The sequence below is a fragment of the Haliotis asinina genome, chromosome 5 (genome assembly GCF_037392515.1).
Source record: "Haliotis asinina isolate JCU_RB_2024 chromosome 5, JCU_Hal_asi_v2, whole genome shotgun sequence".
In the NCBI taxonomy this organism is placed as follows: Eukaryota; Metazoa; Mollusca; class Gastropoda; order Lepetellida; family Haliotidae; genus Haliotis; species Haliotis asinina.
In genome coordinates, this window is record NC_090284.1 from 2,370,385 (window position 1) to 2,384,555 (window position 14,171).

At 42.0% G+C, this 14,171-nt stretch overlaps 15 non-coding genes across 15 annotated transcripts; all 15 read left to right on the forward strand.

Moving 5' to 3' along the window:
- The first annotated feature begins 744 nt into the window (after nucleotides 1–744).
- Nucleotides 745–826, forward strand: Trnas-cga (transfer RNA serine (anticodon CGA)). Its single transcript has one exon. It is a non-coding gene; the product is annotated as a tRNA-Ser (tRNA).
- A 353-nt stretch (nucleotides 827–1,179) lies between these two features.
- Trnas-cga (transfer RNA serine (anticodon CGA)) lies at nucleotides 1,180–1,261 on the forward strand. The gene has a single exon. It is a non-coding gene; the product is annotated as a tRNA-Ser (tRNA).
- Nucleotides 1,262–1,501: 240 nt separating this feature from the next.
- Trnas-cga (transfer RNA serine (anticodon CGA)) lies at nucleotides 1,502–1,583 on the forward strand. The gene has a single exon. It is a non-coding gene; the product is annotated as a tRNA-Ser (tRNA).
- Nucleotides 1,584–2,532: 949 nt separating this feature from the next.
- Nucleotides 2,533–2,614, forward strand: Trnas-cga (transfer RNA serine (anticodon CGA)). The gene has a single exon. It is a non-coding gene; the product is annotated as a tRNA-Ser (tRNA).
- Nucleotides 2,615–2,854: 240 nt separating this feature from the next.
- On the forward strand, nucleotides 2,855–2,936 carry Trnas-cga (transfer RNA serine (anticodon CGA)). Its single transcript has one exon. It is a non-coding gene; the product is annotated as a tRNA-Ser (tRNA).
- A 1,110-nt stretch (nucleotides 2,937–4,046) lies between these two features.
- Nucleotides 4,047–4,128, forward strand: Trnas-cga (transfer RNA serine (anticodon CGA)). The gene has a single exon. It is a non-coding gene; the product is annotated as a tRNA-Ser (tRNA).
- A 353-nt stretch (nucleotides 4,129–4,481) lies between these two features.
- On the forward strand, nucleotides 4,482–4,563 carry Trnas-cga (transfer RNA serine (anticodon CGA)). Its single transcript has one exon. It is a non-coding gene; the product is annotated as a tRNA-Ser (tRNA).
- A 240-nt stretch (nucleotides 4,564–4,803) lies between these two features.
- Trnas-cga (transfer RNA serine (anticodon CGA)) lies at nucleotides 4,804–4,885 on the forward strand. The gene has a single exon. It is a non-coding gene; the product is annotated as a tRNA-Ser (tRNA).
- A 949-nt stretch (nucleotides 4,886–5,834) lies between these two features.
- On the forward strand, nucleotides 5,835–5,916 carry Trnas-cga (transfer RNA serine (anticodon CGA)). The gene has a single exon. It is a non-coding gene; the product is annotated as a tRNA-Ser (tRNA).
- A 240-nt stretch (nucleotides 5,917–6,156) lies between these two features.
- On the forward strand, nucleotides 6,157–6,238 carry Trnas-cga (transfer RNA serine (anticodon CGA)). The gene has a single exon. It is a non-coding gene; the product is annotated as a tRNA-Ser (tRNA).
- A 1,706-nt stretch (nucleotides 6,239–7,944) lies between these two features.
- Trnas-uga (transfer RNA serine (anticodon UGA)) lies at nucleotides 7,945–8,026 on the forward strand. Its single transcript has one exon. It is a non-coding gene; the product is annotated as a tRNA-Ser (tRNA).
- Nucleotides 8,027–9,244: 1,218 nt separating this feature from the next.
- Trnas-cga (transfer RNA serine (anticodon CGA)) lies at nucleotides 9,245–9,326 on the forward strand. The gene has a single exon. It is a non-coding gene; the product is annotated as a tRNA-Ser (tRNA).
- A 1,379-nt stretch (nucleotides 9,327–10,705) lies between these two features.
- On the forward strand, nucleotides 10,706–10,787 carry Trnas-cga (transfer RNA serine (anticodon CGA)). The gene has a single exon. It is a non-coding gene; the product is annotated as a tRNA-Ser (tRNA).
- Nucleotides 10,788–12,166: 1,379 nt separating this feature from the next.
- Nucleotides 12,167–12,248, forward strand: Trnas-cga (transfer RNA serine (anticodon CGA)). Its single transcript has one exon. It is a non-coding gene; the product is annotated as a tRNA-Ser (tRNA).
- A 1,110-nt stretch (nucleotides 12,249–13,358) lies between these two features.
- Nucleotides 13,359–13,440, forward strand: Trnas-uga (transfer RNA serine (anticodon UGA)). Its single transcript has one exon. It is a non-coding gene; the product is annotated as a tRNA-Ser (tRNA).
- The last annotated feature ends 731 nt before the right edge of the window (nucleotides 13,441–14,171 follow it).

Here is a 14,171-nt window from a genome sequence, read left to right on the forward strand (position 1 = left end):
AGTGGTTAAGGCGTTGGACTCGAAATCCAAAGGGATATTACCGCGCAGGTTTGAATCCTGTTCAAAGCTTCTTACTTTTAGTTTTGCTATTTAACTAAAGCTGACTTTCTACAAGATAGTTCCTTTACTAGTGAGGGGATATGGGAGAGCTGTGATCTGCGATTGGTTAAGGCGTTGGACTTGAAATCCAATGGGTTATTCCCGCGCAGGTTCGAATCCTGTTCACAGCGTATCTTTTTGCATGTTGTGTGGTTAACGTCTTTCTTTTGGCATCTCGTTTGAAAGGCCACTGGTGAATACTGTTGGATGACACAAAATATGACAAAAGACTGGCCCGAGTAAAAAGTAGACAGCTCAACTGTAGAGTGGGAGAAAGAAAATGAAAGAAATCGTAGACAAAATTTAGAAAGTCAGATGAAATGTTTGTTATTTTATTTCCTAAACATTGTGTGCTGTGTATGGACGAGTGTGTCGAGGATAGAATTTGTTATTGTGCATTTGGAATAGTATTGATGTGTCATTTTGAGCTGGTGAAACCCTCCCAAGAAGTTGCTTGAGTCTGTTTGACTTGACTGCCGTGAGTGCTGTGATGGCCGAGTGGTTAAGGCGTTGGACTCGAAATCCAATGGTATATTCCCGTGCAGGTTCGAATCCTGTTCATAGCTTCTTACTTTTAGTTTTGCTATTAAACTAAAGCTGACTTTCTACAAGATACTTCCTTTACTAGTGAGGGGATATGGGAGAGCTGTGATGGCCGAGTGGTTAAGGCGTTGGACTCGAAATCCAATGGGTTATTCCCGCGCAGGTTCGAATCCTGTTCACAGCGTATCTTTTTGCATGTTGTGTGATTAACGTCTTTCTTTTGGCATCTCGTTTGAAAGGCCACTGGTGAATACTGTTGGATGACAAAAAATATGACAAAAGACTGGCCCGAGTAAAAAGTAGACAGCTCAACTGTAGAGTGGGAGAAAGAAAATGAAAGAAATCGTAGACAAAATTTAGAAAGTCAGATGAAATGTTTGTTATTTTTTTTCCTAAACATTGAGTGCTGTGTATGGACGAGTGTGTCGAGGATAGAATTTGTTATTGTGCATTTGGAATTGTATTAATGTGTCATTTTGAGCTGGTGAAACCCTCCCAAGAAGTTGCTTGAGTCTGTTTGACTTGACTGCCGTGAGTGCTGTGATGGCCGAGTGGTTAAGGCGTTGGACTCGAAATCCAAAGGGATATTCCCGCGCAGGTTCGAATCCTGTTCATAGCTTCTTACTTTTAGTTTTGCTATTTAACTAAAGCTGACTTTCTACAAGATAGTTCCTTTACTAGTGAGGTGATATGGGAGAGCTGTGATGGCCGAGTGGTTAAGGCGTTGGACTCGAAATCCAATGGTATGTTACCGCACAGGTTCGAATCCTGTTCATAGCGTCTTACTTTTAGTTTTGCTATTTAACTAAAGCTGACTTTCTACAAGATAGTTCCTTTACTAGTGAGGGGATATGGGAGAGCTGTGATGGCCGAGTGGTTAAGGCGTTGGACTCGAAATCCAATGGGTTATTCCCGCGCAGGTTCGAATCCTGTTCACAGCGTATCTTTTTGCATGTTGTGTGATTAACGTCTTTCTTTTGGCATCTCGTTTGAAAGGCCACTGGTGAATACTGTTGGATGACACAAAATATGACAAAAGACTGGCCCGAGTAAAAAGTAGACAGCTCAACTGTAGAGTGGGAGAAAGAAAATGAAAGAAATCGTAGACAAAATTTAGGAAGTCAGATGAAATGTTTGTTAGTTTATTTCCTAAACATTGAGTGCTGTGTATGGACGAGTGTGTCGAGGATAGAATTTGTTATTGTGCATTTGGAATTGTATTAATGTGTCATTTTGAGCTGGTGAAACCCTCCCAAGAAGTTGCTTGAGTCTGTTTGACTTGACTGCCGTGAGTGCTGTGATGGCCGAGTGGTTAAGGCGTTGGACTCGAAATCCAAAGGGATATTACCGCGCAGGTTCGAATCCTGTTCATAGCTTCTTACTTTTAGTTTTGCTATTTAACTAAAGCTGACTTTCTACAAGATAGTTCCTTTACTAGTGAGGGGATATGGGAGAGCTGTGATGGCCGAGTGGTTAAGGCGTTGGACTTGAAATCCAATGGTTTATTTCCGCGCAGGTTCGAATCCTGTTCACAGCGTATCTCTTTGCATGTTGTGTGATTAACGTCTTTCTTTTGGCATCTCGTTTGAAAGGCCACTGGTGAATACTGTTGGATAACACAAAATATGACAAAAGACTGGCCCGAGTAAAAAGTAGACAGCTCAACTGTAGAGTGGGAGAAAGAAAATGAAAGAATTCGTAGACAAAATTTAGAAAGTCAGATGAAATGTTTGTTATTTTTTTTCCTAAACATTGAGTGCTGTGTATGGACGAGTGTGTCGAGGATAGAATTTGTTATTGTGCATTTGGAATTGTATTAATGTGTCATTTTGAGCTGGTGAAACCCTCCCAAGAAGTTGCTTGAGTCTGTTTGACTTGACTGCCGTGAGTGCTGTGATGGCCGAGTGGTTAAGGCGTTGGACTCGAAATCCAAAGGGATATTCCCGCGCAGGTTCGAATCCTGTTCATAGCTTCTTACTTTTAGTTTTGCTATTTAACTAAAGCTGACTTTCTACAAGATAGTTCCTTTACTAGTGAGGTGATATGGGAGAGCTGTGATGGCCGAGTGGTTAAGGCGTTGGACTCGAAATCCAATGGTATGTTACCGCACAGGTTCGAATCCTGTTCATAGCGTCTTACTTTTAGTTTTGCTATTTAACTAAAGCTGACTTTCTACAAGATAGTTCCTTTACTAGTGAGGGGATATGGGAGAGCTGTGATGGCCGAGTGGTTAAGGCGTTGGACTCGAAATCCAATGGGTTATTCCCGCGCAGGTTCGAATCCTGTTCACAGCGTATCTTTTTGCATGTTGTGTGATTAACGTCTTTCTTTTGGCATCTCGTTTGAAAGGCCACTGGTGAATACTGTTGGATGACACAAAATATGACAAAAGACTGGCCCGAGTAAAAAGTAGACAGCTCAACTGTAGAGTGGGAGAAAGAAAATGAAAGAAATCGTAGACAAAATTTAGGAAGTCAGATGAAATGTTTGTTAGTTTATTTCCTAAACATTGAGTGCTGTGTATGGACGAGTGTGTCGAGGATAGAATTTGTTATTGTGCATTTGGAATTGTATTAATGTGTCATTTTGAGCTGGTGAAACCCTCCCAAGAAGTTGCTTGAGTCTGTTTGACTTGACTGCCGTGAGTGCTGTGATGGCCGAGTGGTTAAGGCGTTGGACTCGAAATCCAAAGGGATATTACCGCGCAGGTTCGAATCCTGTTCAAAGCTTCTTACTTTTAGTTTTGCTATTTAACTAAAGCTGACTTTCTACAAGATAGTTCCTTTACTAGTGAGGGGATATGGGAGAGCTGTGATGGGCGATTGGTTAAGGCGTTGGACTTGAAATCCAATGGGTTATTCCCGCGCAGGTTCGAATCCTGTTCACAGCGTATCTTTTTGCATGTTGTGTGATTAACGTCTTTCTTTTGGCATCTCGTTTGAAAGGCCACTGGTGAATACTGTTGGATGACACAAAATATGACAAAAGACTGGCCCGAGTAAAAAGTAGACAGCTCAACTGTAGAGTGGGAGAAAGAAAATGAAAGAAATCGTAGACAAAATTTAGAAAGTCAGATGAAATGTTTGTTATTTTATTTCCTAAACATTGTGTGCTGTGTATGGACGAGTGTGTCGAGGATAGAATTTGTTATTGTGCATTTGGAATAGTATTGATGTGTCATTTTGAGCTGGTGAAACCCTCCCAAGAAGTTGCTTGAGTCTGTTTGACTTGACTGCCGTGAGTGCTGTGATGGCCGAGTGGTTAAGGCGTTGGACTCGAAATCCAATGGTATATTCCCGTGCAGGTTCGAATCCTGTTCATAGCTTCTTACTTTTAGTTTTGCTATTAAACTAAAGCTGACTTTCTACAAGATACTTCCTTTACTAGTGAGGGGATATGGGAGAGCTGTGATGGCCGAGTGGTTAAGGCGTTGGACTCGAAATCCAATGGGTTATTCCCGCGCAGGTTCGAATCCTGTTCACAGCGTATCTTTTTGCATGTTGTGTGATTAACGTCTTTCTTTTGGCATCTCGTTTGAAAGGCCACTGGTGAATACTGTTGGATGACAAAAAATATGACAAAAGACTGGCCCGAGTAAAAAGTAGACAGCTCAACTGTAGAGTGGGAGAAAGAAAATGAAAGAAATCGTAGACAAAATTTAGAAAGTCAGATGAAATGTTTGTTATTTTTTTTCCTAAACATTGAGTGCTGTGTATGGACGAGTGTGTCGAGGATAGAATTTGTTATTGTGCATTTGGAATTGTATTAATGTGTCATTTTGAGCTGGTGAAACCCTCCCAAGAAGTTGCTTGAGTCTGTTTGACTTGACTGCCGTGAGTGCTGTGATGGCCGAGTGGTTAAGGCGTTGGACTCGAAATCCAAAGGGATATTCCCGCGCAGGTTCGAATCCTGTTCATAGCTTCTTACTTTTAGTTTTGCTATTTAACTAAAGCTGACTTTCTACAAGATAGTTCCTTTACTAGTGAGGTGATATGGGAGAGCTGTGATGGCCGAGTGGTTAAGGCGTTGGACTCGAAATCCAATGGTATGTTACCGCACAGGTTCGAATCCTGTTCATAGCGTCTTACTTTTAGTTTTGCTATTTAACTAAAGCTGACTTTCTACAAGATAGTTCCTTTACTAGTGAGGGGATATGGGAGAGCTGTGATGGCCGAGTGGTTAAGGCGTTGGACTCGAAATCCAATGGGTTATTCCCGCGCAGGTTCGAATCCTGTTCACAGCGTATCTTTTTGCATGTTGTGTGATTAACGTCTTTCTTTTGGCATCTCGTTTGAAAGGCCACTGGTGAATACTGTTGGATGACACAAAATATGACAAAAGACTGGCCCGAGTAAAAAGTAGACAGCTCAACTGTAGAGTGGGAGAAAGAAAATGAAAGAAATCGTAGACAAAATTTAGGAAGTCAGATGAAATGTTTGTTAGTTTATTTCCTAAACATTGAGTGCTGTGTATGGACGAGTGTGTCGAGGATAGAATTTGTTATTGTGCATTTGGAATTGTATTAATGTGTCATTTTGAGCTGGTGAAACCCTCCCAAGAAGTTGCTTGAGTCTGTTTGACTTGACTGCCGTGAGTGCTGTGATGGCCGAGTGGTTAAGGCGTTGGACTCGAAATCCAAAGGGATATTACCGCGCAGGTTCGAATCCTGTTCATAGCTTCTTACTTTTAGTTTTGCTATTTAACTAAAGCTGACTTTCTACAAGATAGTTCCTTTACTAGTGAGGGGATATGGGAGAGCTGTGATGGCCGAGTGGTTAAGGCGTTGGACTTGAAATCCAATGGTTTATTTCCGCGCAGGTTCGAATCCTGTTCACAGCGTATCTCTTTGCATGTTGTGTGATTAACGTCTTTCTTTTGGCATCTCGTTTGAAAGGCCACTGGTGAATACTGTTGGATAACACAAAATATGACAAAAGACTGGCCCGAGTAAAAAGTAGACAGCTCAACTGTAGAGTGGGAGAAAGAAAATGAAAGAATTCGTAGACAAAATTTAGAAAGTCAGATGAAATGTTTGTTATTTTTTTTCCTAAACATTGAGTGCTGTGTATGGACGAGTGTGTCGAGGATAGAATTTGTTATTGTGCATTTGGAATTGTATTAATGTGTCATTTTGAGCTGGTGAAACCCTCCCAAGAAGTTGCTTGAGTCTGTTTGACTTGACTGCCGTGAGTGCTGTGATGGCCGAGTGGTTAAGGCGTTGGACTCGAAATCCAAAGGGATATTCCCGCGCAGGTTCGAATCCTGTTCATAGCTTCTTACTTTTAGTTTTGCTATTTAACTAAAGCTGACTTTCTACAAGATAGTTCCTTTACTAGTGAGGTGATATGGGAGAGCTGTGATGGCCGAGTGGTTAAGGCGTTGGACTCGAAATCCAATGGTATGTTACCGCACAGGTTCGAATCCTGTTCATAGCGTCTTACTTTTAGTTTTGCTATTTAACTAAAGCTGACTTTCTACAAGATAGTTCCTTTACTAGTGAGGGGATATGGGAGAGCTGTGATGGCCGAGTGGTTAAGGCGTTGGACTCGAAATCCAATGGGTTATTCCCGCGCAGGTTCGAATCCTGTTCACAGCGTATCTTTTTGCATGTTGTGTGATTAACGTCTTTCTTTTGGCATCTCGTTTGAAAGGCCACTGGTGAATACTGTTGGATGACACAAAATATGACAAAAGACTGGCCCGAGTAAAAAGTAGACAGCTCAACTGTAGAGTGGGAGAAAGAAAATGAAAGAAATCGTAGACAAAATTTAGGAAGTCAGATGAAAAGTTTGTTAGTTTATTTCCTAAACATTGAGTGCTGTGTATGGACGAGTGTGTCGAGGATAGAATTTGTTATTGTGCATTTGGAATTGTATTAATGTGTCATTTTGAGCTGGTGAAACCCTCCCAAGAAGTTGCTTGAGTCTGTTTGACTTGACTGCCGTGAGTGCTGTGATGGCCGAGTGGTTAAGGCGTTGGACTCGAAATCCAAAGGGATATTACCGCGCAGGTTCGAATCCTGTTCATAGCTTCTTACTTTTAGTTTTGCTATTTAACTAAAGCTGACTTTCTACAAGATAGTTCCTTTACTAGTGAGGGGATATGGGAGAGCTGTGATGGCCGATTGGTTAAGGCGTTGGACTTGAAATCCAATGGGTTATTCCCGCGCAGGTTCGAATCCTGTTCACAGCGTATCTTTTTGCATGTTGTGTGATTAACGTCTTTCTTTTGGCATCTCGTTTGAAAGGCCACTGGTGAATACTGTTGGATGACACAAAATATGACAAAAGACTGGCCCGAGTAAAAAGTAGACAGCTCAACTGTAGAGTGGGAGAAAGAAAATGAAAGAAATCGTAGACAAAATTTAGAAAGTCAGATGAAATGTTTGTTATTTTATTTCCTGAACATTGTGTGCTGTGTATGGACGAGTGTGTCGAGGACAGAATTTGTTATTGTGCATTTGGAATAGTATTGATGTGTCATTTTGAGCTGGTGAAACCCTCCCAAGAAGTTGCTTGAGTCTGTTTGACTTGACTGCCGTGAGTGCTGTGATGGCCGAGTGGTTAAGGCGTTGGACTCGAAATCCAATGGTATATTGCCGCGCAGGTTCGAATCCTGTTCATAGCGTCTTACTTTTAGTTTTGCTATTTAACTAAAGCTGACTTTCTACAAGAGCGTTCCCTTACCAGTGAGGGAATATGGGAGGTCTGTGATGGCCGAGTGGTTAAGGCGTTGGACTTGAAATCCAATGGGTTATTCCCGCGCAGGTTCGAATCCTGTTCACAGCGTATCTTTTTGCATGTTGTGTTATTAACGTCTTTCTTTTTGCAGCCCGTTTGAAAGGTCACTGGTGAAGACTGTTGGATGGCACAAAATAAGACAAAAGACTGGCCCGAGTAAAAAGTAGACAGCTCAACTGTAGAGTGGGAGAAAGAAAATGAAAGAAATCGTAGACAAAATTTAGAAAGTCAGATGAAATGTTTGTTATTTTATTTCCTAAACATTGTGTGCTGTGTATGGACGAGTGTGTCGAGGATAGAATTTGTTATTGTGCATTTGGAATAGTATTGATGTGTCATTTTGAGCTGGTGAAACCCTCCCAAGAAGTTGCTTGAGTCTGTTTGACTTGACTGCCGTGAGTGCTGTGATGGCCGAGTGGTTAAGGCGTTGGACTCGAAATCCAATGGTATATTCCCGCGCAGGTTCGAATCCTGTTCATAGCGTCTTACTTTTAGTTTTGCTATTTAACTAAAGCTGACTTTCTACAAGATAGTTCCTTTACTAGTGAGGGGATATGGGAGAGCTGTGATGGCCGAGTGGTTAAGGCGTTGGACTTGAAATCCAATGGGTTATTCCCGCGCAGGTTCGAATCCTGTTCACAGCGTATCTTTTAGCATGTTGTGTTATTAACGTCTTTCTTTTTGCAGCCCGTTTGAAAGGTCACTGGTGAAGACTGTTGGATGGCACAAAATAAGACAAAAGACTGGCCCGAGTAAAAAGTAGACAGGTCAACTGTAGAGTGGGAGAAAGAAAATGAAAGAAATCGTAGACAAAATTTAGAAAGTCAGATGAAATGTTTGTTATTTTATTTCCTAAACATTGTGTGCTGTGTATGGACGAGTGTGTCGAGGATAGAATTTGTTATTGTGCATTTGGAATAGTATTGATGTGTCATTTTGAGCTGGTGAAACCCTCCCAAGAAGTTGCTTGAGTCTGTTTGACTTGACTGCCGTGAGTGCTGTGATGGCCGAGTGGTTAAGGCGTTGGACTCGAAATCCAATGGTATATTACCGCGCAGGTTCGAATCCTGTTCATAGCGTCTTACTTTTAGTTGACCCGTGAAGGTCCCGGGGTAGAATAGGCCTTCAGCAACCCATGCTTGCCACAAAAGGTGACTATGCTTGTCGTAAGAGGCGACTAACGGGATCGGGTGGTCAGACTACCTAACTTGGTTGACACATGTCATCGGTTCCCAATTGCGCAGATCGATGCTCATGTTGTTGATCACTGGATTGTCTGGTCCAGACTCGATTATCTACAGACCGTCGCCATATAGCTGGAATATTGCTAAGTGCGACGTAAAACTAAACTCACTCACTCACTACTTTTAGTTTTGCTATTTAACTAAAGCTGACTTTCTACAAGATAGTTCCTTTACTAGTGAGGGGATATGGGAGAGCTGTGATGGCCGAGTGGTTAAGACTTTGGACTTGAAATCCAATGGGTTATTCCCGCGCAGGTTCGAATCCTGTTCACAGCGTATCTTTTTGCATGTTGTGTGATTAACGTCTTTCTTTTGGCATCTCGTTTGAAAGGCCACTGGTGAATACTGTTGGATGACACAAAATATGACAAAAGACTGGCCCGAGTAAAAAGTAGACAGCTCAACTGAAAGAAAATGAAAGAAATCGTAGACAAAATTTAGAAAGTCAGATGAAATGTTTGTTATTTTATTTCCTAAACATTGTGTGCTGTGTATGGACGAGTGTGTCGAGGATAGAATTTGTTATTGTGCATTTGGAATAGTATTGATGTGTCATTTTGAGCTGGTGAAACCCTCCCAAGAAGTTGCTTGAGTCTGTTTGACTTGACTGCCGTGAGTGCTGTGATGGCCGAGTGGTTAAGGCGTTGGACTCGAAATCCAATGGTATATTCCCGCGCAGGTTCGAATCCTGTTCACAGCGTATCTTTTTGCATGTTGTGTGATTAACGTCTTTCTTTTGGCATCTCGTTTGAAAGGCCACTGGTGAATACTGTTGGATGACACAAAATATGACAAAAGACTTGCCCGAGTAAAAAGTAGACAGGTCAACTGTAGAGTGGGAGAAAGAAAATGAAAGAAATCGTAGACAAAATTTAGAAAGTCAGATGAAATGTTTGTTATTTTATTTCCTAAACATTGTGTGCTGTGTATGGACGAGTGTGTCGAGGACAGAATTTGTTATTGTGCATTTGGAATAGTATTGATGTGTCATTTTGAGCTGGTGAAACCCTCCCAAGAAGTTGCTTGAGTCTGTTTGACTTGACTGCCGTGAGTGCTGTGATGGCCGAGTGGTTAAGGCGTTGGACTCGAAATCCAATGGTATATTACCGCGCAGGTTCGAATCCTGTTCATAGCGTCTTACTTTTAGTTGACCCGTGAAGGTCCCGGGGTAGAATAGGCCTTCAGCAACCCATGCTTGCCATAAAAGGTGACTATGCTTGTCGTAAGAGGCGACTAACGGGATCGGGTGGTCAGACTAGCTGACTTGGTTGACACATGTCATCGGTTCCCAATTGCGCAGATCGATGCTCATGTTGTTGATCACTGGATTGTCTGGTCCAGACTCGATTATTTACAGACCGTCGCCATATAGCTGGAATATTGCTAAGTGCGACGTAAAACTAAACTCACTCACTCACTACTTTTAGTTTTGCTATTTAACTAAAGCTGACTTTCTACAAGATAGTTCCTTTACTAGTGAGGGGATATGGGAGAGCTGTGATGGCCGAGTGGTTAAGGCTTTGGACTTGAAATCCAATGGGTTATTCCCGCGCAGGTTCGAATCCTGTTCACAGCGTATCTTTTTGCATGTTGTGTGATTAACGTCTTTCTTTTGGCATCTCGTTTGAAAGGCCACTGGTGAATACTGTTGGATGACACAAAATATGACAAAAGACTGGCCCGAGTAAAAAGTAGACAGCTCAACTGAAAGAAAATGAAAGAAATCGTAGACAAAATTTAGAAAGTCAGATGAAATGTTTGTTATTTTATTTCCAAAACATTGTGTGCTGTGTATGGACGAGTGTGTCGAGGATAGAATTTGTTATTGTGCATTTGGAATAGTATTGATGTGTCATTTTGAGCTGGTGAAACCCTCCCAAGAAGTTGCTTGAGTCTGTTTGACTTGACTGCCGTGAGTGCTGTGATGGCCGAGTGGTTAAGGCGTTGGACTCGAAATCCAATGGTATATTCCCGCGCAGGTTCGAATCCTGTTCATAGCGTCTTACTTTTAGTTTTGCTATTTAACTAAAGCTGACTTTCTACAAGATAGTTCCTTTACTAGTGAGGGGATATGGGAGAGCTGTGATGGCCGAGTGGTTAAGGCGTTGGACTCGAAATCCAATGGGTTATTCCCGCGCAGGTTCGAATCCTGTTCACAGCGTATCTTTTTGCATGTTGTGTGATTAACGTCTTTCTTTTGGCATCTCGTTTGAAAGGCCACTGGTGAATACTGTTGGATGACACAAAATATGACAAAAGACTGGCCCGAGTAAAAAGTAGACAGCTCAACTGTAGAGTGGGAGAAAGAAAATGAAAGAAATCGTAGACAAAATTTAGAAAGTCAGATGAAATGTTTGTTATTTTATTTCCTAAACATTGTGTGCTGTGTATGGACGAGTGTGTCGAGGACAGAATTTGTTATTGTGCATTTGGAATAGTATTGATGTGTCATTTTGAGCTGGTGAAACCCTCCCAAGAAGTTGCTTGAGTCTGTTTGACTTGACTGCCGTGAGTGCTGTGATGGCCGAGTGGTTAAGGCGTTGGACTCGAAATCCAATGGTATATTACCGCGCAGGTTCGAATCCTGTTCATAGCGTCTTACTTTTAGTTGACCCGTGAAGGTCCCGGGGTAGAATAGGCCTTCAGCAACCCATGCTTGCCATAAAAGGTGACTATGCTTGTCGTAAGAGGCGACTAACGGGATCGGGTGGTCAGACTAGCTGACTTGGTTGACACATGTCATCGGTTCCCAATTGCGCAGATCGATGCTCATGTTGTTGATCACTGGATTGTCTGGTCCAGACTCGATTATTTACAGACCGTCGCCATATAGCTGGAATATTGCTAAGTGCGACGTAAAACTAAACTCACTCACTCACTACTTTTAGTTTTGCTATTTAACTAAAGCTGACTTTCTACAAGATAGTTCCTTTACTAGTGAGGGGATATGGGAGAGCTGTGATGGCCGAGTGGTTAAGGCTTTGGACTTGAAATCCAATGGGTTATTCCCGCGCAGGTTCGAATCCTGTTCACAGCGTATCTTTTTGCATGTTGTGTGATTAACGTCTTTCTTTTGGCATCTCGTTTGAAAGGCCACTGGTGAATACTGTTGGATGACACAAAATATGACAAAAGACTGGCCCGAGTAAAAAGTAGACAGCTCAACTGAAAGAAAATGAAAGAAATCGTAGACAAAATTTAGAAAGTCAGATGAAATGTTTGTTATTTTATTTCCTAAACATTGTGTGCTGTGTATGGACGAGTGTGTCGAGGATAGAATTTGTTATTGTGCATTTGGAATAGTATTGATGTGTCATTTTGAGCTGGTGAAACCCTCCCAAGAAGTTGCTTGAGTCTGTTTGACTTGACTGCCGTGAGTGCTGTGATGGCCGAGTGGTTAAGGCGTTGGACTCGAAATCCAATGGTATATTCCCGCGCAGGTTCGAATCCTGTTCATAGCGTCTTACTTTTAGTTTTGCTATTTAACTAAAGCTGACTTTCTACAAGATAGTTCCTTTACTAGTGAGGGGATATGGGAGAGCTGTGATGGCCGAGTGGTTAAGGCGTTGGACTCGAAATCCAATGGGTTATTCCCGCGCAGGTTCGAATCCTGTTCACAGCGTATCTTTTTGCATGTTGTGTGATTAACGTCTTTCTTTTGGCATCTCGTTTGAAAGGCCACTGGTGAATACTGTTGGATGACACAAAATATGACAAAAGACTTGCCCGAGTAAAAAGTAGACAGCTCAACTGTAGAGTGGGAGAAAGAAAATGAAAGAAATCGTAGACAAAATTTAGAAAGTCAGATGAAATGTTTGTTATTTTATTTCCTAAACATTGTGTGCTGTGTATGGACGAGTGTGTCGAGGACAGAATTTGTTATTGTGCATTTGGAATAGTATTGATGTGTCATTTTGAGCTGGTGAAACCCACCCAAGAAGTTGCTTGAGTCTGTTTGACTTGACTGCCGTGAGTGCTGTGATGGCCGAGTGGTTAAGGCGTTGGACTCGAAATCCAATGGTATATTCCCGCGCAGGTTCGAATCCTGTTCATAGCGTCTTACTTTTAGTTTTGCTATTTAACTAAAGCTGACTTTCTACAAGATCGTTCCCTTACCAGTGAGGGAATATGGGAGGTCTGTGATGGCCGAGTGGTAAAGGCGTTGGACTTGAAATCCAATGGGTTATTCCCGCGCAGGTTCGAATCCTGTTCACAGCGTATCTTTTAGCATGTTGTGTGATTAACGTCTTTCTTTTGGCAGCCCGTTTCAAAGGTCACTGGTGAAGACTGTTGGATAGCACAAAATAAGACAAAAGACTGGCCCGAGGAAAAAGTAGACAGCTCAACTGAAGAGTGGGAGAAAGAAAATGAAAGAAATCGTAGACAAAATTTAGAAAGTCAGATGAAATGTTTGTTAGTTTATTTCCTAAACATTGTGTGCTGTGTATGGACGAGTGTGTCGAGGATAGAATTTGTTATTGTGCATTTGGAATAGTATTGATGTGTCATTTTGAGCTGGTGAAACCCTCCCAAGAAGTTGCTTGAGTCTGTTTGACTTGACTGCCGTGAGTGCTGTGATGGCCGAGTGGTTAAGGCGTTGGACTCGAAATCCAATGGTATATTACCGCGCAGGTTCGAATCCTGTTCATAGCGTCTTACTTTTAGTTTTGCTATTTAACTAAAGCTGACTTTCTACAAGATAGTTCCTTTACTAGTGAGGGGATATGGGAGAGCTGTGATGGCCGAGTGGTTAAGGCGTTGGACTTGAAATCCAATGGGTTATTCCCGCGCAGGTTCGAATCCTGTTCACAGCGTATCTTTTTGCATGTTGTGTGATTAACGTCTTTCTTTTGGCATCTCGTTTGAAAGGCCACTGGTGAATACTGTTGGATGACACAAAATATGACAAAAGACTGGCCCGAGTAAAAAGTAGACAGCTCAACTGTAGAGTGGGAGAAAGAAAATGAAAGAAATCGTAGACAAAATTTAGAAAGTCAGATGAAATGTTTGTTATTTTATTTCCTAAACATTGTGTGCTGTGTATGGACGAGTGTGTCGAGGACCGAATTTGTTATTGTGCATTTGGAATAGTATTGATGTGTCATTTTGAGCTGGTGAAACCCTCCCAAGAAGTTGCTTGAGTCTGTTTGACTTGACTGCCGTGAGTGCTGTGATGGCCGAGTGGTTAAGGCGTTGGACTCGAAATCCAATGGTATATTACCGCGCAGGTTCGAATCCTGTTCATAGCGTCTTACTTTTAGTTTTGCTATTTAACTAAAGCTGACTTTCTACAAGATAGTTCCTTTACTAGTGAGGGGATATGGGAGAGCTGTGATGGCCGATTGGTTAAGGCGTTGGACTTGAAATCCAATGGGTTATTCCCGCGCAGGTTCGAATCCTGTTCACAGCGTATCTTTTTGCATGTTGTGTGATTAACGTCTTTCTTTTGGCATCTCGTTTGAAAGGCCACTGGTGAATACTGTTGGATGACACAAAATATGACAAAAGACTGGCCCGAGTGAAAAGTAGACAGCTCAACTGAAAG